We start from the raw sequence: 24,667 nt of genomic DNA on the forward strand, positions 1-24,667 counted from the left end.
ACTGAGTCCTGGACAGTCCAACGAAATGGTCGTCTTTATCTCCGGATTCAAAATGGGAAAGTCAAACACTGCCTCCTTCTCAACCCATGAAAGAGGGAAGAGGCACACCCAGTTCATCGTACGGCGAGGGAGAAACAACACAGCACACTATGCGATAATACGCAAAACACATCACAGTACAATAACGTGGTGTCCTTAGTACAGAGAAGTGGTGTAGTGAGTTGCAGCGTTGACTCATTGATGCGAAATGCGGTGTCGGGCAGGCCACGCCTTGAGGAAAACGATGACCTGAAGGCACTACGTAGTATGGGAAACGTACTTGAAGACGCTTTGATTGCGAAGAGCACTTCAAGTAAGCCGCCAGGCGGTCGGGTTGGTCTAAAGGTGTTTTGACGAGATGAGCCGACTGCGCTGTAGAATTCGAAGTACGAATTTCGTGTTGCTGCCCCTTTTTGCGCACCTCTGGGATCGTAGACCCGGAACAAATCAGAGTAGGTTGAAGGCCTGACCCCATGTATGCGTCGCAGCGCGTCGGTGCGTGTCTTTTTGACGACGCGTCGCACTGTCTCCCACATGAATAAAGAGAGCGTGCGGCTTTGCGTAGCCACTCAACCACTCTCGTATAGGGGGGGGGGGGGAAGCCTCACGCTGGTGTGCTGCGATGGATACGTGGGGTCAGGCCCTTAGACTCAATCGTCTCACCAAAGCTGGTCTCACGCGTCCAAGCGGCGCCAAGCCCGGGAGGTCAAGTGTGGTCGAGGATGTCGATCTTTTAGTGACCGCTTTTAGCGCTTTGCTGCGGTTTCCCTCGCCTTAGGCACTGCGACGTGCTTCCGACCTGGCTGCAGAAATTTGGTGCCTTTCTCCTCTTTTAACCACCACCACCACCACCCTCGCCTGCACTTCTTCAGGGATATCTTGCCGCCACTTCCGTTTTGCTTGTGCTTTGCGACCTCTGACGACCGCAGGGTCCGCTTGATGGCGCGCCCGAATCGTTTCTGCTTCGCTGGCTCGCAGCTCCGGGTTAGCTTGACAGCGAGCCTTCGCTCTCCCGGGCTGTCACCGCAGGGTCTTGGTAGCAAGATCGAGCTGCTTTTGCGTTGCGAGCCCGCCGCGCTGCCGCCTTGGCTTCCGAGGTGTTCATGCGGCCGAGCGGTAACGAAGAGTGTTCATTGCATGAGCCAACGTTACCAGAATATTCTAGTAACGTCGGTATCAGCTACCGGCAAAGAGAAAGGAAGCGCACGTGCTGACAGCTTTTTTGAATCACTGGAGTATAGTGTACACGTTGCCACTGCCGCCGGACAAGACGGGAGCATTAGAAGTTTACCGAGTAAGCTCCTAACTGCATGAGAATTGGCAATACTTCAAGATTTTGTTATTGACAGGAAATAAAATCAGGTGTAGGTTGTCCGCATACACTAGAATTATACATCCTGCCATAAGTAAGGACTTCCGCGCGGAAACGCACAGTCTGCTTTGTAGCATCACGTACGCCGCATGGTAGGTAACACTAGGCCATCAAAATTTCCGAAACCCTTTACTCATGCGTGCATCATCACCAAGCCATGTGTGATGGTTAAGGACGTTCGTCACCGTGTTTGTTGATAGCGGACGAGAAAGGATTAACATCAACAATTGATGCGAACAAAAGAAGCTTTATATTGCACACTAGAGAAGGAAGTGGCAGGTGAAAATAAAACTATATATCCAACCCTACATGCCAAGCATCACGCCACCTGCACGAGAGTCAGACGTCTATTATGCGTAGAGCTCACGGCATCGCTTACTCAGTGTCCAGCGCGTATAGTTCTCGGTTCGCAAGAAGAAACCGCTGCCTCACAGTTTGGGTCCCCGTCGTCCCGACATGATGCGTTCGTCGACGTGCGCGAGGGTAAAGGTGGCACGGCTGGAACGGCTGACGGCACACGGATGCGCTACCGTGTGCAGCGCCGTTAAATTGGACGTGGCGGCGAACCCAGCAGTCAGGGTCGCAACTCCTGAGGTCCAGGATGAGGCCACGGCTCATGAGGACCACACCCGGTAGGCCTCGTCCACGAACCTGCTCCCGGCCACTGCACCCAGGCAAGAGCCATTCAGCAGGCCCCGTCCTTGGACCTTGTACAGGCCGACGGACTCGACCTCGAACAGACACACCGGAGCTCGACCTGGCCGACACGTACGGGTCCCACGTCCAGCTCCGAAACGTTGCCAGGAACTCGTCCTCTCGAGCTGCGCACCGCTTTGTCTGCCTTCGTGGCCTCCGTACACACGCCCGCGTTTCGCCCGGCAGAACGTCTCGCTCGTCCCCGATGTGCAACGCTCTGGTGACACCGGCACTCTATGGAATGGGTGCGACTACTGAGCAGTCAACCCGCATCGGAGACGCGATGCTCCATGCGGGGAATGGCCAGCCCGTCCAGCGAAGAGCGTGCACCGAGACGCGATGCTCGGCGCAACCGTGACCATTAGCCAGGCCACGTTCATCGCTGTGTCGAACGGCTGACCGTGGAGACGCCTCGCCGAGATCCGCGATGCCCTCGGCAAGGAAGAGAACAGCAGGCCTGGCCGCGCCCCGAGATGCAGTACTCGTGCCGGCAATGCCGCCCTAGCTGGTAGTTGGACGACAGTAGCGTGGATAGCCGCGTTCCCTGGCCGGAACCTGGATCGCCTGCGTCCGACGCTTCGGCCCGCTGTCTCCCATCTGCCGTTGCTCCGGCTCCTGCCCAGCCACAAAGCTTACTGCCACGTAATGGTCACACGTGGCCCAATCGTGGCACGCCACCTCTATAGACCGCCACTGGTCATCAGCTCATTGGCGTACAGTTGCCTCGTAATCGCACGTGCCTTGTCCCGCACCTTTCATCGTCGTCGTTTTTCTCAAATCCTCACAATAACCCCCCACACAAGAAAGTTGTTTCTACAAAACAACTTTTCTCACACAACAGTGAACAGACGTCGCTCTTCGAGCAGGAGCCTTTCAGCCTCCATGCGAGCTATTTCACGGTCATGCTCTGCTTGTGCTGCTAGAGATGCCTCCTCTCAATCTTTCGCTCTCTGGTCCCTGATTTCTTTTTCCTCAGCGCTCACCCATGCCAGCAAAGCCTCTCCACTCAGCCCCATCTCCTTCCCTAGCTCAACTAGCTTTCTCTTGTCGTCCATTCTCGTCTGCCACACACAAACAACGTGAGGCTCTCAGATGTAACGCGAGAGCTTAGTCCTGTCGCGTGGACGCCAGATATTGTAATGGTTACGGACGTTCGTCACCATGTTTGTTGATAGCGGACGAGAAAGGATTAACCTCAACAATAGATGCGAACAAAAGAAGCTTTATTTTGCACACTAGAGAAGGAAGTGGCAGGTGAAAATAAAACTATATATCCAACCCTACACGCCAAGCATCACGCCACCTGCACGAGAGTCAGACCTCTATTATGCGGAGAGCTCGCGGCTACGCTTACTCAGTGTCCAGCGCGTATAGTTCTCGGTTCGCAAGAAGAAACCGCTGCCTCACAGTTTGGGTCCCCGTCGTTCCGACATGATGCGTTCGTCGACGTGCGCGAGGGCAAAGGTGGCACGGCTGGAACGGCAGACGGCACACGGATGCGCTACCATGTGCAGCGCCGTTGAGTCGGACGTCCCGGCCAACCCAGCAGTCAGGGTCGCAACTCCTGAGGTCCAGGATCATGCCACGGCTCACGAGGACCACACCCGGTAGGCCTCGTCCACGAACCTGCTCCCGGCCACTGCACCCAGGCATGAGCCATTCAGCAGGCGCCGTCCTTGGACCTTGTACAGGCCGACGGACTCGGCCTCGAACAGACACACCGGAGCTCGACCTGGCCGACACGTACGGGTCCCACGTCCGGCTCCGGAACGCTGCCAGGAACTCGTTCTCTCGAGCTGCGCACCGCTTTGTCTGCCCTCGTGGCCTCCGTACACACGCCCGCGTCTCGCCCGGCAGAACGTCTCGCTCGTCCCCGATGTGCGACGCTCTGGTGACACCGGCGCTTGATGGAATGGGTGCGACTACTGAGCAGTCAACCCGCATCGGAGACGCGATGCTCCATGCGGGGAATGGCCAGCCCGTCCAGCGAAGAGCGTGCACCGAGACGCGATGCTCGGCGCAACCGTGACCATTAGCCAGCCCACGTTCATCGCTGTGTCGAATGGCTGACCGTGGAGACGCCTCACCGAGATCCGCGATGCCCTCGGCAAGGAAGAGAACAGCAGGCCAGGCCGCGACCCGAGATGCAGTACTCGTGCCGGCAATGCCGCCCTAGCTGGTAGTTGGACGACAGTAGCGTGGACAGCCGCGTCCCCTGGCCGGAACCTGGATCGCCTGCGTCCGACGCTTCGGCCCGCTGTCTCCCGTCTGCCGCTGCTCCGGCTCGTCCCCAGCCACAAAGCTTACTGCCACGTAAGGGTCACACGTGGCCCAATCGTGGCACGCCACCTCTATGGTCCACCACTGGTCATCAGCTGATTGGCGCACAGTTGCCTCGTAATCGCACGTGCCTTGTCCCGCACCTTCGTCGTCGTCGTTTTTCTCGAATCCTCACACCATGGTTTTGGGACAACCCTTTCTTTACTTGAACAAGTATTTGTTGCATAAACAAGACTGTTAAGTGAAGCAACGAACTGAACCAATTCTGTTGAACCAGATAATTCAATTTTTTAATAAGCGGAAAAAAAATTTGAGCTGATTGAAAAATTGGAGCTTTGAAGGCTTATATTTATTTGTAGGTTCACAAATATAACATAAAAATTAGCAGCTTGCTGAAAATATGAACAGTAACACCTAAGAGACGAAAGCTCACTGCTAAAAAATTCTGTTCAGTCTATAGCCATGTCGTCTATGTCGTAGTGAAACTGATCGTGAAAGTATCGTGGTCAACGAAATCACTCTCAAACACACCTCTGTCGACCATGACTATGTCCAGCCAGCCTGATACATGCTCATTCCTAGCACTCGATGACATGGTGCTGTCAGCGCCGCCGAAGAGTTCCGTTGGCGTGAATGTACAATCGATGTCAGCACCGTTCCCGGTCGTGTTGAGAAGTCTAAATCTGCACACACGCTGAAAGGGCCAGCGGAGCTGCTGACTTCTATCGTCTTCACCTCGGCTGACCTTGAGGGAAACGCTAATATGCACTGACAAGATTCCATCAAGACAGATTTTAAGCTGGAATTGGTACCCAGGGTCCATAACAAAAGTCGGGCTATTGATGTAATGGATGCCGGCTCGGTACTTTGAATACGGTTCCAGTATCCAGTTGTATTCCGTGTGCTGATATTCTTCTGATGGTAGCACAGCAGAATTTACATAAAAGACGTCCTCACTGGCTGCTGAACACGGACGATAGTCAACACTAGTGGCTTCCGTGACAGAGGAAATGCAGTTTTTTATCTGCTCTAGTTCGCTCAAAAATTTCAGGAAGTACGCCTCGTTGTGTTCCTTGATTCGGTCCGCTGTTTTGGACGCAGCCTGAGTGGCGGCGGTTTCCACGAGTTGTCGGAAGCGGTCCGTATTGGAAGCGATGCGGTCCAGAAATTCTACACTCTTAGAATCTTCGGGGAACTCTGCAGACTTTCGCTCTTTTAATGCGACATCCGCACTCGGAACAACGGCGGTACTATGTTGCTTAGGTTTTTCGGCGTGACTCTTGTCGACGTGGCCCGCGAGCTCTTCCCGAAGCAGTGCAGCCGCGCAAAGAGAGCAAGTCACCGTGTGGAACTTGCAGCTGCGAAAGTGAGCCGGCATGTCTTTGAGCGGACCCGTGAAGCGACACCCATTGTCGTTATTCCAGCACTTCACCAGTAAGCCGAGCACCAATTCTGGATTGATGTTGGACTTCGGGAGTGCTTTTCGCGGTCGAAAGCACTTGCCGTCTACGGGGCATCGGAGGCTTGTAGTAGTGGGTCTTTTGACAATATCCGTGAAGCAAGCAACGCAAAAGCTGTGTTTGCACCTGAGGGAGAAGTGCTCAAACGCCACGACTGAGCAAAGCGAACAGGCAAGCATCCCTACCGGAAGGTCGGGGTTTACTGGCTGTACTTGGCGCCCTTCCAGAACGTCGTTGAAACCCTTGAAGAACAGGACGCTCGACCCCATAGCACGCGCCATTGTCGAGCACCGGATGCAGCGGTTCTTGGAACGCTGGACAAGGCCACTTGCAATAGATTAAAGTTGGAAGCCTTGCTTTTTCAGAGAGGTAAGCCTCCAGACACTCGTCACGAGAATGCGGTGGCGCTGCTGTGGGGCCTTTAGATTCACGCGGTAGGCTTGCTTGATGATCGTGATACAGCTCTTACCTCCTTCGAGAAACCGGCATTAATACCGGCGTTTAATAAAGGGATAAAGATTACACTTGAGACGGAGCAAAAGTATTTCACTCTCATCGTTTCTGCTGCCATTCTCTTTATTTTCCTGCCACTTTCGTTCTGTGCACGTGCAAAATTTTTCGGACGTGCCGACAATATGCAAAAAAGCCAGGCCAGTGAAGAACGCGCCGCATTGTCACAAGGAAAGGTAGAGGAGTGGCTTTTCTAGGGCGTTTTCAAACTCTTTGTGTAACCGCTACAAGCAAACTTGCATTATACACACTACGCCATTTTTAGTAACAACGTTATTGGTAGCCCGGAAGAGCTTTCGCCGACCAGGCCTAAGGTCTCCCGCGTGTAAATCCAAATATTTGTGTAGTAGGGAGGCTTTCTTGTTCTTGTTATCTTCTTTCGTGGCTCATACCCACTGTAGGGGAGGCATTCACTATGCCATTCTTCGTCATTTTCAGAGAAGAGTGGTACCCGCCACACACTTGCGAGGAATTAGTATGTACATTTTGTTGTTGATGTGGTTGACGACGGTGAAGAATTTTGCGTCAGGCTATTGTATTGATTTAGAGCATTCTACAACTTCCTCGTTACGCAAATAGCATTGTGTAATGCCTGGTTGCGCCTTCGCTGTTTTATAACCCTTTAATACACACGTTAACGCGCTCCCTTACCCAACATTCAACCTGCCTAGGTTCAGCTAAGTGGAGTTTCAAGCACCGGCGTAGCTTAGGGATCGAATACAGGGCTGGCAGGCAGGGAGCCAGGTTGGTTGGACCCAAGAGGAACGGATGAACACACCACGGGGGATCGGTCATGAATTGCCCGGCAGTGGGATTTTGAAAAAATAAAAAAGAAAGAGGGAGGGAGACTGGGGGATGCCTTAAAAACTTTTTAATCAACTAAAACCTTCGTTGTGCTAACACACTATTATGAATTGTTATAGAAAAAAAGAAATATAAAAAGTAAGAGTAGTAAACATAAAAATTATATATTAAAACATATGAAATAGTCTAATGACGAAAATAAGAAATGTACTTGTGAGATTAGCATGATAGCTGTTTTGATTTTTTGATATAGTTATTTTATTAGTTTTCTTCTTTCTCATTTCATGCGATAATGGTTACGACCACAGGCGGCGGTGGCGGCAGCGTTGACAAAAACGGCTTTTCGTAGTAAACACACAGGAGGGGGCGCAAGGCTTGCTTAGTGGTTTTTGTGTTGTGAAACCGTGGGGAGTAAAAAGGCAATTATTTCCGCGCCCTAGTGGATAAGGTAAGCGCACTTGTTCTGCAATATTTATGAAGAAGAAGGAAGCCCTAACCTTCCCAGAAGGTTTTACGACGGAACGAAAGCTGTACCACGCTTTCCCTTTAGTGGACATAATGTTTTGGTCCAGCGTAGCACCTTTTTCAGTGGTCTTGTAAGAAAGTGAAGCTACGTGATCCTGTTCGTAGGCGAAGACGGTAACTTCGCTTCCGTATTGGTTAGCGGTCACTCTTCACTTTTTCCACGAAAACAAAACTTGCAATGCAGTTTGCCGAATGCACTCATTTGCTTGCTCCACAAACGGGTTTGGCTGTGCAGCATTCTGTTGACCTGTGTCTACCGTCAATTAGCAGAAAAAAATAATAAACTGCGTTGCAGTCACCGTTTGCTTTTTGAATTACAACAAGTTCGAGATAACCGTGCGACGACCAACGTGCACTTGGTTTTTCAATGTTTGCGTAAAATGACAGGAGTTTCTCATCCCTTTTTTGCACTGTTGTGACTCTCGTTCCTGGGCGCCTTGCGGACCATAAAAAGCATAACCGGGCTGCTTTCCCATGTGTGGAAAGCCCCAGTGCTTTTTTTTTTCAGAATGAGTATCAAGCAGCGGGAAGCAACAAATGAATTAGAAAGTGGCAACTTCTACTACACGTTAGCCAATAACATATCAGCAGGAATTTCCTCCATAATGGCTTGTTTGGCGTGATGGTGGGTAGTGATTAGAAGAAAAAGAAGGCACCTAATTTCTGCAGCCCGGAGCACAGCTTAGTGCCTATCAGACGACGAGGCCGACCGACAGCGCAGGTCGTGTCTAAGTGGTTGGAGTCGCTAATCCTTTGCTTCTCTTCCAGGGAAAGAGGGCAGCAACAACTCAACACCAACTTGTTCTGTGGAGGATCCCAATTCTCCTCTCTTCAGTGAAACTGACTGGAGGATTGCGTCAGGAGGTGCGATGACTATTCGGCGGTCGTGTGTTATTGTCTGATACTACTGTGGGTGGCGTCATGTGTGTGATTGGTATTTCAATGAAGGGAGAGGAGCCCGATGGGGTTAAAATGATGCCGCAAAGTGCTGGACGCTGCCCCAAACCAAGTTTTAAGGGTTCATCCACTACGCTTGTTGTTAGAGGATCTCCCAACCTATTATGCTGTAAATAGTTGCAAATAGTGCCAGTAAACCTGTTTGTTTTTTGTTTTTGTATCCCATATCGTTTCCTCCACTCGAAGTTGCGCTAGGCCACTACAGAAGTCCGGGTCCGACGTGTTGCGTACCGCTGCTAGTGACGTGTTCGAGACGGGCGCGCTGTTGCCACAACCAAGCCCCGCGGATTGAGGCGGCTGTTTCTGGAAGCGGAAGAGTTGACGCTGTTTCTTTGAGCGGATGAGTCGACTTATCAGAACTGAGCAGTGGTTCCCTTCGAGCTGAAGGGGAGTCGGGCTGCGTGTTGACGATTCATACCCCTTGATCCCCACTTTTACTGCGAGCAGCCCCTGCCTTTCATGAAACGAACCGAAGTGCAGAGGGAGAGGGAGAATGGCAGGAACGAAGGTGGTCGCGTCGTAATGAAGTGTTCCGTCATATTTTCAAACTCTGGCTCAAGTTACGTGGGGCACCTTGTATATGGATATCAGTATTTAAACGACCAATTGACACTTGCAGGATCGCTCATACGAAGAAAAAGAATGATAAAAATTGGCCCCGTATCTTCATGCTACACTGAAAATGTCGTTGAAAGACGATAGTTTTGCGTCTGGAGAGAGTGAAAAAAACGTTTATTTGATGTTCTGCGCAAGAAAATCGGTGAATAGTATTTTGGAGGCGCTGCGTTAGATTGTCTCGAGCGTGCAGCGGAGGCGAACGAGCGGATCAAGTCGCGTCACAGGCGAGGCATGAGCGCCATCTGGCTGTTATCTTGAAAAACAAAGCGTGCGTGTGGCGTACGGGCCCATCTCGGAGGTGATAAGGTGTAGAACCCAAGGCGACGTGTAGGTGCCACAGCCGTGTCGTCGCTCGCTGGATTCCGCGCCGACCAGTTGTGCCCTTGCGATATCCGACGACAGTGCAGCCTTGGCCGACAGGATCGATCCTACGCCACCTCCCGACGCCAGTCCCCGACGACGACGTCACCGTAGCTCTGGCCGACTGGATTAGCCCTACGCCATATCCTGACACCGACAAGAGCTCTCGCGAGTGGTGCCCCGTCCTCGGACTCCTGCGACCGTCTCCATCTTTCTTATCTTCTCCTCACTTCCGTCGTTCGTAGTCCCTGTGCGTCGCTCTCTCCTTCCTCTCTCTCTATCACTTTACCTTTTAATCCTATCCTTTTAATCCCTCCTTTCCCCCATCCCTCGTGAGCTACTGTTGAGGTGTCCTCCTTCTGAGAGACAGTTACGGGGCTCACTTTTTTCTTCTTTTAATTTAAAAATCACTTCAACCCCCTCGTCTTAGCAAGGCGTTGGGAACACTTGCCTTTTGAGCATCGCCTTGCAGTGCCAGTGCAGCGTGATAAACCCTATGGTCCTAAGAATTACTTGTGGGTGCCTTCTCTAGTTTAAATGCACACATACAAAACATTGACGTGTTGTTATGGCACCTCATATATGCGCAATAATTGCTTTTTATGTGACAATCACACAAGTATGAACGCTGAACCTATAGAGCAATATTGGTGGGTGCATCGGATGGACTCGGCCATTTGGGGTATCGGCCGGTCACTCCAGTGCTTTTTAAAGTGCCGTTAAGGGTGGACAAAAAGATAAATGTACACACAGATAGAAAAAAATTTATGCGTTGAATGTTCCCAAGAAAGACTATCATCTTTAAAAGGAATAACGTCTCATAAACGGGACTTGCTGGAGAGCTCTGTTAGCCGCTGTCGCTCCGTGGAAACGTTCAGAGAAGCTTTCACGGAAGGCGGGTGTGACCTCCACAGCACAGCTGTCTCTCACGCAATAGAGAAAACGATGTATCAATACCACGGGTCGCTTTCCATATAATTAACACAACAAGCAAGCAGTGCAATTTGTCAGTACAGAGCCATCTGCTTGCTTGCACGGCATATGTGTACTGCTGCCTACGTGAGCAGTCTGCTTTAAAGCTTCGCACTAGTTGCGCCGAAGAGCGCATGCCACGTACAGCGCGTGCATGACGCCATAAAGTTTTCGGGCAACAAACGCGTAATAAAAAATTCCACGATGACGGTTCACTATAGTGACATAAACGACTTTATACTTGTGTCATGACTTTCTGCTTGTGATAATCATCGCACTGTCGAATTTCAGGCACAAACGAGTCAGAGCGGCGAGCTTTTCCTCTGTATTTTAGCCGCTCAATTTCCTGCTACTTTGCGAATGTCTTTGAACTGCCTGAGCGTTTATTTATTCCTGGTCAACCATTCTTTTTTGTGTTGTTTGTTTCTCATCAGACATTTAGCAGCATGGTGCACGTGTCGACTGCTGTAACCTGGTGGCCACGTGCACCACGCTGCCATGTGTTCGATCTGTTGACGAGGAAGACGCGGGTTCGATTCCGGCTGCGGTAGTCGCGTTTAGATGCATTGAAATGCAAGAGACCCGTGTACTGTGCAATGGGAGTGCGCGTCAAATAACTCGAGGCAGTCAAAATTATCCGGAGCCCTCCACTACGGCGTCCCTCATGGCCCATGCCGCGTTGGGACGTTAAACCCCGTGAAACCAAGCTTTGTGTACGTGCATATGTGTATGCCAAAAGCGGATGTTCGCGAAGCACTTCTCGCAGCAGTATCGCAGTGGCAGGAAGAGCGTGCCATGACATGCGCGATAACGTCCGGTCGCCTACACGGCCCTGAACAGTAATGACGCACATGCAGCTGTACCGAGAGATGTGCCGGTCTAGGGAGAACGTCAGTTTATGAAAAACGCTGCATGACACGATGATGCATATGGAGGAGGGGTCTCAAACTCGCCTCAGGTAGCGGGCCGCAGTAACGAAACTTTGTGCCACAAGGGCCGGGACCGCGGGACGAAGGTTGAAAGAGAGGAGGGTCATTTTTTGGACAATATGACGATTAACGCAGCGAAAGAAGTCATTTCCGATGTCTCATATAGGGATCATTACTGAATTGTTCTTTACGTCCATATTCATGAAATGTGTCCATTGTGACCTCCAGACGGACCCTAAATTAGGCATGCATACGGCGCAGACAAAGACGATGGGACAAAGAACCGACGAGCATGAGTGCTCACTTGCCATGGTTATTTATTACCAAAAAGAAAACATGCATGAATTACTGTGTGTATAGACGTATAGTATATGTATAGCACACTTATACTTCACACGTATGCATATCGAATACCAACAGATGTATGCATTAGATCCAAACTAGACCAATCAATACAAATCTGGATGCGATTCGGAAATCGCAAAATCTGAAGGCTGGTGCACAGCGGCCACTAGCAGCAGTCGCGCTACAATTCACGACCGGCAAACAAAAAGGGACCGATATTCACATCGGCAGAGACTACATGTGAGCGACCGGAGGTCGCAAAACCAGAGAGTCACGTCCGGATCTCGTTATCAGCGAGAACTCTTGGGATGAAATCCAGCGCCAATCAGCTGATCGCCGCCAGCATGAGTGAGTGGAGCGAACCGAGCGCGCTGCATTTATTATTTTCGTCCGTTCTCGCACAGTGTCGACAGGAGGGGTCAAGGAGTTCCATTCAAGCGAAGAACAAGAAATTGTCATGGCACTCATGCACTATGCTATGGTGTCAGCGCTGGCAGCACAGAAGCCTCAAAAAAAAAAAAAGCCGGCGGTGGGTGTGACCGTCACTTCGCTCACGAGAGTTGGGTGGCCATGCAAGCCTCCTATACCTATCGAGCTGCGCTGAGATGACGAGGACTATTCCCGAGAGTGGTACATATTCAGAAACGCTCCTTGAACTTGACTTGCCGCAGCCTCCAATGCAGCACAAACGCGTCTCCATGCGGTGTCTTTAAGCGGTGCCAGGGCATCAAGCACAAACGGGTTCCAAACGCGCTGCATTGAAAGCGTTTGAATTTCAAGTTCAATACAAAAAACGGTTCTGAATACGAGGGAAGATGGTGCACAATCTATTCTATCTTTACTTCGACGGTGTTTAGCTGCTTGCGAATGCCGCCACGTAAATTCGACATTTTGCTTAAGCTGCTGCGACCCGCCATCTCAAGCCAAGTACTCCGTGGTGGCTATGGTGAAACAGACCCAAAGGAACGAACTCATTTGTATCTGGCGGCAGGGAACCAGTGCAAAAAAAAAAAGAACAGTGAGCGTTCATATAAAGAAATTCTGGCGTCACTTTTGGCATCACTGGCATCTGGCATCACTGATTGGTTCCAGCAGCCTTGCGACTGCAGTCGCGCGACTGAAAAATCAGTCAGGAAAAGCTGGTGCACACCGGTGACTAGCAGGGGTCGCGCGACCATTAGCGACTGGGCGCAAACAGTCGGGAATGGTCGCACACGGTCGCAAAGCGACTGCTTTGGTTAGTCGCTTCCTGACTGATTTTTCTGTCGCGCGACTGCAGCCACAAAGCTGCTGAAACCAATCAGCGATGCTCAATTTATGTTTTTTGTTTTTTTATTGGGAAGGTCTTCTGCCGCCAGATATAAACGAGTGCGTTCCTCTATGTCTGCGGCACCATGGCCACCACGAAATACTTGGCTTGGAGATTTCGAGGTGCAGCAGCTCAAGCAGTCTGTCCAATTTACGCGGCGGCATTAAAAGAAGCTAAACACCATTAAAGTAAAGAGAAAAAAAGTGCAGTATCTTTCCCCCGTATTCAGAATCATTTTTTGTCTTGAAGTTGACTTGTTACCGCCTTCAATACAGGGTGTTTGAGACGCGTTTGTGCTGCATTGGAGGCTGTGGCAAGTCCAGATAAATTCAAGAGCGTTTCTGAATACGTACGACTCTCGCAAATACTCCTCGTCGTCTCAGCGCAGCTCGAGATGTAGGTGGCTTACATGGCCGGCCAACTCCCGCGATCAAAGGGACGATCACACCCACCACCAGCTTTTTCAACGATAGTCTTTCTCTCTTGGGCACCTTCAACGCAAGAATTTTGGTCTGTCTGTCTGTCTGTCTGTCTGTCTGTCTGTCTGTCTGTCTGTCTGTCTGTCTGTCTGTCTGTCTGTCTGTCTGTCTGTCTGTCTGTCTGTCTGTCTGTCTGTCTGTACATTAGGCTGTTTGTTCACACTTACCGGTACCGGGTACTCTGAACGGCACCAGTTGATACGCTAAACAGCCGACCCCATCCGCAGCATCCACCAATGTTGCTCAAGATTCAGCGTTCATACTTGTGCGATTTTCATTTAAAAAGCAAATATTTCGCATATCTGAGGCAGCATAACAACACGTATATATTCTGTATGTGCGTCTTCCACTAGAAAAGGCATACATAAGTAGTTCTAAGGACCATAGCGTTTATCACGTTGCGCTGACCACGCAATGCTTACACGAAAAGGGGAGTGTTTCTAACGCTTTGCTGAGAGGACACAGTGGTGGCACCTACCCGTCGCCTTGCGTTCTACATTTTATAACCTCTGAGACGGGCGCGCATGCCCGTCTGAGAGCTGCGCGTTTCGTTTTCTGAAAAAAAAAATTGGCCCCGTATTTGCATGTTATCTGCAAATGTCGTCGAAAGACGATACGTGTGGAGAGAGTGATTAAAAGATTTATTTGATGTTCTGCGCAAGAAAATTGGTGAATGGTATTCTGGAGGCGTCGCGTTGGAGACAATAACTCGTTGATTCTGAGAAATCCCCAGTTAAACTCGTGACTGTAATGGTGTCTATGTTACGGTGAAGCGTTCAATGTGGTGGACTTTAGGCAGCAGCTTCTTTGCATATAAAATAATTTGGTCACATTGTACTACTTGCGCAAGGTTGAAGCCATAGAAGAGCTTGTGATAATTGATAGCTTCTTCCAGCTTTTTAAGTTGGTCGCCTACTCATCTGCTTCACTGAATTCAAAGTGAAGACTGAATCAGTTCTGTCCTAATCTTGATTATACGAATTGACTCAGGCCTGATGCCCAAATCACTGAACTGTTTGTCTCCATAGATAAGGTATCAGTTGAAATGCATTATCTCGGGCGCCATCAGCAAGGTCTTGGTCAGTGTGGAGCCCTCGAACTTAATACTGATCAGCGCAATCATAATTATCATCCTAACAGTAAGGGCTGATTAGCATGATTTTACTTAGCGTGCCCATAATTTACGTTTCGTGAATTAGCCCGGTATAGTTAGCTCATCGAATAGCGTGCAATAGCTAGCATTGTTAGTGTTTTACACGGCCACTTTGCCACGTTATTCCTAAGATGCGGTATCATTACCTCAGCCTACGAGGACTTGGCGTAATTAGCTTGGTCATAGCATGTCCTGACCTATCCATTTATACTGCTCAGCCAAATAGCTAATTATCTGTGCACGCGCTCGGGAACTAGAAGACGACAAAGAAGACGCACACCAGCCAAGCCGCGCTTAAATGTGCAGGCCAAGCAATATGATTAACACATGGCCTCGGGTTTAGCTGCGGTCGTGATGTCATACACTCGGCTGGAACTAATCTCAGAGGTCACCTTGCTGAATATTCTAAAACAGACTTAGTGCAATCAATAAAAACTTCAAAACCCTGCGTCCTTAACAAAATGTCACTACTGCACACTTGTGCTTAGTGGAACGACAAACAAATGAAATAAAATGCCTCTGGTTTGAAAGCACCGCCCAACTTTATCGACCGTTCTTGCTGCGATGTCTGATACCATCGTAACCAATGAAACGCAGCGCGCTGAGGAGTGGATTGTACTTTTTCATACTCTTGGCGTATTCAAAAGTGGGTGTCTCCAGAGCTCGGGAAGATTATGAGTTTCACGAAACTCGGGCGAAACTCAGCCGATCCTGCATAGCATCCCCGCTACGCGCACCTTTAAGGTAGTCTATGCAGTGATGCCGTGGCTTATAACGATGAAGATCTATGGCTAAGCCCTCTAGCATATTACTAATGCTAGAGACGTTCGCTGAGCCAGAATTGCAGGATACTCCAGATTACGGAAACGAAAGATGAACTAAAATATATATAACAGAAGGAATGAACGAATAATAATGCGAAAAACGAGTCGAAAAATAGTTTGAAGGAATAGAAACATCAAATTTATAAAAAAAAACACTCTTGATTTCAAACACAAATGCGAAACACAACGAACGACAAGGAAACACTGCTATGAAAGTATTCAAGAGCAGCGTCAGTCTTTTATTCAAGAATATATTGTATAAATAAAATGTCAAAAGCACTTTTGCCCATTCGTGAGAAAGTGACAGGGCTTTTCTGCAAAGCCTTGATCAAGGCTCTCTCCCCAACGACTGTGTGAGGCATCCATCTATTTATGTAGGCTCCACATTTACTGCATATTCGCCTCTCGGAGCACATACACGGTAGCGTATAGCTTCACCGCTGCCACCTCGCGCAAGTTAGCTGAAGCAGAAACTGAACGCGGTTGCCTCCGAGACCGGCGATTCTTCACCCCCATGCGCGTGCTCGGATGCTGTCTTTCACGTCATTGTTTGAGCTTGTGGAAAACCATTTATCGTTCAACCATGACGGGAACAAGTCTGTCAGAGCAATATAAAGAACCTGGCAATAGATTTTAAGCCTGTTATTTTTTCTGTGTTGACTGCATGGCAACCATCTTTCTCTGTTTTTCAACAACACAGCACAATGAAGCTGAAATTCTTTTTGAGGCAGCTTAGCTAGCCGTGCGATTGATGGTGGGCGACAACATATACTTTTCACTAGCTCTGTGAATAACAACGGAGTAGGGCGCAAACAAAGCCACGGTAATATGTTTTCGTATGCACTCATTTTCCGCTTCTGCGTATAAAAATATCTTTAAATTAGCGGTTGCGTCAAATAACTGACGCAGCACTGAATAATTTATAATGAACGAAGGATTAGCTGGCGCAAATGTTGGCTGAAAACCAAGTGATAATGCAGAAAAAACTGAGTGAAAATAAGCTGCAAGATAAGTCTTTGAACTGTCGTCAAACTAGTTAGTAGGAAATTACGTTGCCTGTACACGGACGCAGTTTAGAAATTTGAATGTTCTCCTATTAAACACTTTTTGCGGTTATCACTTTGCAAGCAGGCAAAGCGATGCCCACAGGAAGCTCGGCGACGAAGAAATATGCGGTTATAAAACGCGTGGAGGTGTGTATGCTGAATGAAGAAATCTGATTGTTTTCTTGTAGGGGCGGGGCTCCGTCATCTCGTTGGGGACGGAAACGGAGGACAGTTCTACGTCGTCGTAACCCCGTTTTCGTGAAGATGAAATCCTTTCCACTGACAAAAAGTGGTGCCTGACGCTGAGGTGATGGAGGGTTTGACGGCTGCGTGAACGAGGCATGAAGGTCAAACCCCACAAACGCGAAAATGCATGCGACAGCGATGCTACGAGCGACGAAACAGGGTGTTCGCGCGACGTGTTGGTTGTAGTTTTTGCGCGATCGTTCAGTTCTGCAGATATGAAAACCATCGCCCAACGCCAGGAAGTGCTGCGCTAAATGCACCGGGAAAGGATGTACGTGACTGCCGTACTGGTGGATCTCTACAGGTGCCGCAAAAATATACCACCTGCTCTCATGCTCCTCTCCATCCGAGTCACGTGTGCACAACGAATAGACAACGTGATGTTTATGGACGTTCATGTAGAAGACGTGCTGCAAGCTGATAATAAACCCATTCTGTTCCATTATTCAATAATACATTTTATTTTTACATTGCATATTGCCAGATACGCGGAATTTTCGGTACAAGTAGACTACCAAAGCTGTCACGTGATTAAGGTTTGCCTGTGAAAGCGGCAGTTCGTGCGAAGGCTATCTGCGTCGCGTCGCGAGCATTTTCGCGGTTATGAGGTTTGCCCCAACACTGGCATGCGAGTTCACTTCATCCCGTTTTTTCATTGGTGCTGTAATTGATTATTTATTTTGTGGGGTTTAACGTCACAAAACCACGACGCCGTAGTGGAGGGCTCCGGAGATTACGCCCACCTGGGGTTCTCTTTGACGTGCACCCAAATCTGAGCACATGGGCCTACAACATTTCCGCCTCCATCTGAAAGGCAGCCATCGCAACCGGGATTCGAACCCGCGACCTGCGGGTCAGCAGCCGAGTACCTTAGCCACTAGACCACCGCGGCGGAGCGTGCTGTAATTCACCACGACGTTGTTAACCGTACGACTGATTTACCCTTTTCTCCCTCAATCGCCAACCTGAGTAAAAATACAAGGTTGTTATATATGAGGGGCTGGAACCCTTTGCGAGCTATTGTGAAAAACAGAGTAGCAACCAAACGAAACTGCATAACCGTTTGCAATACATTGGGCTTTTTTTTTTTTTACTGACAAGGCATACAATCGGATGTAGCTTGTCCGCACCATTATGAATTATTCTTCCTGTAAGAACTTTGAAAAGCGCCCTAAAACTCAGTCTGCTTTGTAGCTCAAGGCCGGTGTACTGCCCATGTTAATATCGGGCCTTCTTAATTCCCGAAACCCTATACACAGCGTCCGTCATCATCAAATTGCGGTTTCGGGACAACCTCCCCTTCACTTGCACAACTTCGCTTTGTGTCATAGGCGATGCTGATAAGTGAGGGTACGAACAGAACTAGTTCTGTTGAAGGGAATTATCCGATGATTTATTAAGCGAAAGAAGAATTAGAGATGACTCATAAAATGAAGCTTTCAAGGCTTATATTTATTTGTAGGCTCACAAAGCTAAGATAAAAATCGGCAACTTGTTGAAAGCATAAACAATGACGCAATAAGAGGCAAAAACACACTGGTAAAAAAAATTTAGTTCAGTCTATCTGAGACATCGTCGTGAAACTAATGGTGAAGGCATCCCGCTCAACATAATCACGCTCAAACACAGTTCTGTCAACTTTGGCAATGTCCAGCCAAGCAGATACATTCTGATCGCTTACACTCGATGACGAGGTGCCGTCAGTGCTGCGGAATAGTTCCGTAGGCGTGAATGCACTAGCGATGTCACCGCTGTTCCCGGTTCTGTTGAGAAGCCTAAATTTGCACACTCGCCGAAAGGGCCAGCACAGGAGCCGACTGCGTTTGTCTTCACCTCGGCTGACCTTGACAGAAGCACTGATTTGCACCGAAGCGATACCGTCAAGGCAGATTTTAAGCTGCACGTTGTACCCAGGGGCCATGACAAAAAGCGGACTATCGATGTAGTGTATGCCGACTTTGAACTTTGAATAAGGTTCCAGCACCCAGTTGTATTCCATGTGCTGAATTTCTTCCGATGGCCGCACGACAGATTTGTGATGGAAGACATCCTCATTGGCTACTGAACGCGGACGAAAGTCAACATGGATCGCTTCCGCGACAGAGGAAATGCAGTCCTTTATAAGCTCGAGTTCGCTCAAGAATTTCTGGAAATACGCCTCGTTGTGTTCCTTGATTTGGTCCGCTGTTTTGGACGCAGCTTTGGTGGCGGCGGTTTTCACTAAATGCTGGAAGCGGCCCATATCGGAAGAGAAGCGCTCCAGTAATTCCACATTCTTCGAGTCTTCGGGGAACTCAGCAGAATTTCGATCTTTTAAAGCGAGATCCGCACTCGGAACAACGGCGGCACTATGTTGCTTGGATCTTTTGGCGTGACTCTTCTCGACGTGGCCCGCGAGCTCTCGCCGAAGCAGTGAGGCCGCGCAAAGAGAGCAAGTCACCGTGTGGAACTTGCAGCCGCGAAAGTGAGCCGGCATGTCCTTGAGCGTACCCGTGTAGCCACACCCGTTGTCGTTATTCCAGCACCGCACCAGTAAGCCGCGCACCAATTCTGGATTGGTGGTGGACTTCGGGAGTGCTTTTCGCGGTCGGAAGTACTTGCCGTCAACGGGGCACTGCAGGCTGGTAGTGGTGGGTCTTTTGACGATCCCTACGAAGCAAGCAACGCAGTAGGTGTGGTTGCAGCTGAGGGAAAAGTGCTCAGACGGCACGACTGAGCAGAGCGAACAGGCTAACATGCCTACCGGAAGGTGTTCGCCCACTAGCTGCACAGGCAAGCCTTCGAAAACATTGTTGAAGCCCTTGAAATGCAGTATGTTCGGCGCCGTCACGCTCGCCATTGCTGAGCACAGGATGTGCCGACGCTTGCACTGGCAGCCCGCAATGGAAGCAAGCTGTAATCGTGGCTTTTTCAAAGACGAATTGCACCGGACGTACGTCGAGAAAATGCGGTGGCGCTGTCGTTGGGCGTTTAGTTTTACGTGGTAGGCTCGCTTGATCCTTGTGATATGCCTCTTACGCACTTCGTGCGATTGGCCATGAAACCGGCGATTGATATAGAGATAAAGATTATGCTTGATACGCAGCGAAATGCTTTCGCTCTTTTCGTTCCTGTGGTGATTTTCTGCCCCTTTCGCTGTCTGCACGTGCACAATTTTTTTAGTATGGTCTGAAGTTAAAAGTATATTATTTATTTACCCTCGGACGTGCCGAAAATGACCAAAAACAGAGACAATGTTGCAAGGCTTGCTGAGTGAAATTGAGGTGCTAAACCTCAGGGACGAACAAGGGGAAAATTTTCCACTTCGCAGTGGGCGAGAGGTGAGCACCCTTTTCTTCCGTTTGTACGAAGGACAAAGTGCTAACCCTACTAGAATGTTGTAGGCTGGAACGAAAGCTCTGTCGTGGTTGCCTTCTAGTGAACATAACTTTTTGGTCTACCGTAGTGCCCCGCCGTGGTGATCTAGTGAATAAGGTACTCGGCTGCTGACTTGCTGGTCACGGGATGGAATCCCGGCTTCGGCGGCTGGATTTCCGATGGAGGCGGAAATGTTGCAGGCCTGTGTGCTCAAATTTGGGTGCACGTTAAAGAACCCCAGGTGGTCGAAATTTCCGTAGCCCTCCACTACAGCGTCACTCATATTCATATGGCGGTTTTGGGACGTTAAACCCCGCATATCGATCAATTGGTCTCGCGTAGTGCATTTTTCAGGGGTCTTGCAACGGCCTGCATAATCACACGCACCCATGGCAGCGCAGGTTTTCTGACGCGCCGTCATGCACTCTCCCGATAGAGAAAGAGGGCGCGTGACAACAAGAAGCTGCTCGCCTACTCTCTCGATAGGGAGAGGGCGTGGCGGCGTCACGTCAGAAAGCCCCGCGCTTTGATCAGGCCTTAAGATACTGAAAGCTACTGAACTGCTGCTCAAGCTGACGCGCAGACGGTAATTTCGCTTCGAGATCGGTTAGTGGTCCCTGTGTCTGCTCCTCAAGATGTTTTCGCTAAACAGCATTGTCAATTAACATCTTTTATAAGCAGAGTGTAATTTGGGCGCACGTTAGAGAACCCCAGGTGGTCGAAATTTCCAGAGTCCTCCATTACGGCGTCCCCAATATACATAAGGTGGTTTTGGGACTTTAAACACAACGTATCAATTACACAGGGCGCAAAAAATATTAACACTGCAGTTACAATTTCAATTACAAGTTTGGGGCATCTGGTTAACAACCAACGAGCGCTTCACTTTTCAATGTCTACCTAAAAATGAATTTTCATTCCTTTTTAATATTCTGACCTTTAGTTACGCCTTTGCACGTAATTTTTTCGTGTTAAGAGAGGTATTTTACCTAGCTGTTTTCTACCTTTGTGGTACAATAGATATCTAAAACACATTTGATGAAGCAGACATGGGAGCAAATGTACAGTGATTCGCAAAAGCTTACAGACCTCGCAAGCTTGGGCAAAACTGCTTGTTCACGCCACATTGTGGTGCGTTATCTGCCGCTGACCGAAACCCTGGTATACGTTAAATTATTGCGACCGCGCAGCACTTTGTCAGCTTATTGTTTTTTCGATAAGCGCTAATCTGCGATATAAGCGCCACACTTCTGTCACAGAACGAGCGCTAAAAACGGGCGCGCCGCCAAATTCTTGCGATAACGCGCCCAGAGAGACGCGGCGAGGTCAACGAAAAAAAAAGAAAACAAACATCTAAAGGCTCCCCGGGGTGCGCGCTCTCCCCTCGGAAGCGTGGCTTCGCCGACGAACCTCCTCGCCCCACATCGGCGGCTGAGATAGCCCGCGAAAGTTCCAGAACGAAAGGGGCGTGGTCATACCGAGTTGAGTCATCGGCCGCGGAGGGCGTGCCAACCGTCTTGCCCTCTTCCCAGCCTTCGCTGCGTATCGCGCCGACGAAATGACGAGAACCGTCTGGAATGTTGCGCGCAAGGTATTTAACCGAGCAGCCGAGATGAGAGATCAGGAGAAGACGGAAGTAGCGCCAGAGTGCGAAGGGATGCCGCCGTGTAGTCGGCGAAGGTTTGTCCGTAGGGACGAAGCAGGAGATGAAGAGGATTTCCACCTGAGGGGTGAAGGCTCGAGCTACAGGCAAGAGCGTGTGTCAACCGCTATCGAGCGAGGACGCGTGGCAACAGCTGCGTGTGTGAAGCCGACGTGTTCGGGCGAAGAAGTTTGAAGCTTGGAGAGTGGCATATTGAAGACGGGAGGTTTCTTGGAAGAGAAACTTCGAGGGCGCGGAACGACAACAACGCTGGACTTTGAGTGAGTGATTCTCGGAAGAGTATCATTCAGACTTTTGTTCCAAGGACTTTGGACTGAATAGGTTTTATATCTCTTTAGTCTTTAAGTGTCTTGGTTGTTCAATGCATGCGACTGCATTGTAGAGCGTATCGTTCGTTGTCTATGTCCGTTGTTTTGAGTGTGGCTGATTGTACTGTGTAGTACGTTGTTTGATTGGTGACGTATTGTATGTAACTATTGTGGAGTGTGCATACGTGTGTATTGTTTTTGATCTGCCGTTAATGAGAATATAATTTTGTTTGTTTATCAACTCTCGGCTCTGACTTGTTCTTTGGACCACAGCCGGCGTCCGCTGGCGCGCCAAAAAGAACCACTTCTAAATTGTCCACGCTTTCGTGGTGCGGTTCGGGGGGCCGATACTTCGACCCTTGGAATTAGCCCGGCGATTGCCTCCCTAATAAACGGTACAGGTGTGACAATTATTCTGGCGTCCGCGACAGGACCTTTTGGTGCGCAGTGTGTCCAAAGTAGTGAGAAAGAGCCTCGAGTTGTTGATAGTGCTATCGGAACGATTTTGTGTGTTGTTCAGTGTTCTCGTTAACGAGTGCAGTGGAGTGCTCCGATAGACTGATTTAGGCAGATCCTGTTTGCACGCGGCAAGACTTCAATTGCGAGACACAATGGATCTCGAAAAGCTAGTAGCTCTTGGTGAGAAGATGGGTCTTTCTGTCGCCGAACTACGGAAATGGGTAAGCCAGAAGGAGAAAGAGGCGGTGGAGAGAGAAAGGTTGGCAGCTGAGAGAGCCAAGGAAGAAAAAGCAGCTGAGTTGGAACGAGAGAGGTTGGCGGTTGAAAGAGCCAAAGCGGAAAAAGAAGCTGAGTTGCAGAGAGAGAGGTTAGCAGCAGAGAGGGCCAAGGAAGAAAAAGCAGCTGAGTTGAAACGAGAGAGGTTGGCAGCTGAAAGGGTGAGAGAAGAAAGAGAAGCAATGAAGCGACAGCTGAAAGAAGAAAGAGAGGCAAAGGAGCGACAGCTGAAAGAAGAAAGAGAGGAAAGGGAACGGCAGCGGCAGCACGAGATGGAACTCGAGCGGCTCCGGTTGCAACAGCGAAGTGAAACTCCCGTCCAACCTAGAGTTGAAAGCAGCGAACGGGAAGATCATGGCTTCCGCTTGAACCCAAACAAGCTGCTCGTGGCGTTTGATGAAAGGAAGGACGACCTTGACGCGTACCTTCACCGATTCGAGACGATTGCGAAGAGCCATAATTGGCCAGAACATCAATGGGCAACTGCTTTGAGTACTTGCTTGAGTGATGAAGCGCTCAGTGTGTACGGTAGGCTGACGCCGACCGATGCAGCCAACTATGCAAAGGTGAAAGCTGCTTTGCTGAAGCGATTTAGATTTACTGTAGAAGGATTCCGGGACAGATTTCGGACAGGAAAGCCAGCTGACGGTGAGACGGCTACGCAGTATGCCGCCCGACTTTGCCATTATTTCGACAGATGGATTGAACTTTCCGGGACAGCGCAGGAGTACGATGAACTTAGAGAGCTCCTAATTAGAGAACAATTTCTTACTAGTTGCCACCCAAGCCTGTCGCTGTACTTGAAAGAGAGGAAGGCTGAGTCACTTGAAGGAATGCTTGAATTGGCTGATCAATTCTTGGAAGCACAAGGTGGCACTAATTTGGCCAAGGTCAAGAAGGATTGTCCCGAGCAGTCGAAGGAATTGGCTCCCGAAGAAAAGAAGCGTGCACCAGAGAGCATTCCGCGATGTTTTCTGTGCAACCGAGTGGGTCATCGCGCGAAAAACTGTCGAACGATCTTTACGAGCCCTACGGCAGTAAAATGTTTCAAGTGTGGTCAGACTGGGCACAAAGCAGACGCTTGTCGGAACGGAGTGAGTCAAACTCACCAGGTATCTTGTGTGCAAGCGGCACCGAAATCTGATAATAATGCCGTCACCGATGGATTCGTAGAGTTGAAGAACGGGGGGAAAATTCATATTGTGGGTGTTGTAATGTCAAAACAGCCAACCGGTGTTACGAAAGGAATGCCAACGCTGCCTGGAAAAGTTGCGGGCAAAAAGATTACGGTGTTAGGAGATACCGGCAGCTCCACTGTTATCGTGCGGAGAAACTTGGTAGGGGAAAGCGAGTTAACCGGCAAAACGAAACCGGTTTGCTTAATTGACCGTACAGTTCGGATGCTTCCCGAAGCAGAGATTGAGGTTGAAACCCCATACTTCAGCGGGAAGGTTACGGCTGTATGTATGACGACCCCCCTTTACGACCTTGTCATCGGAAACATCGACGGGGCGCGAGGACCGAATGATCCGGAATGTTTGGGAGAAGACCTTAAGATAGAGCCCTCGCCAACCCAACGACCGCGAGATACAGTGGAGGAGCAACCCGTGACGGATCCCACTCGAGCCCAAGGTGAAGCCGCGGTGCAAGGGACTATGAATGATAAGATGATCGTGTTGA

The sequence above is a fragment of the Rhipicephalus microplus genome, chromosome X (genome assembly GCF_043290135.1).
Source record: "Rhipicephalus microplus isolate Deutch F79 chromosome X, USDA_Rmic, whole genome shotgun sequence".
NCBI lineage: Eukaryota > Metazoa > Arthropoda > Arachnida > Ixodida > Ixodidae > Rhipicephalus > Rhipicephalus microplus.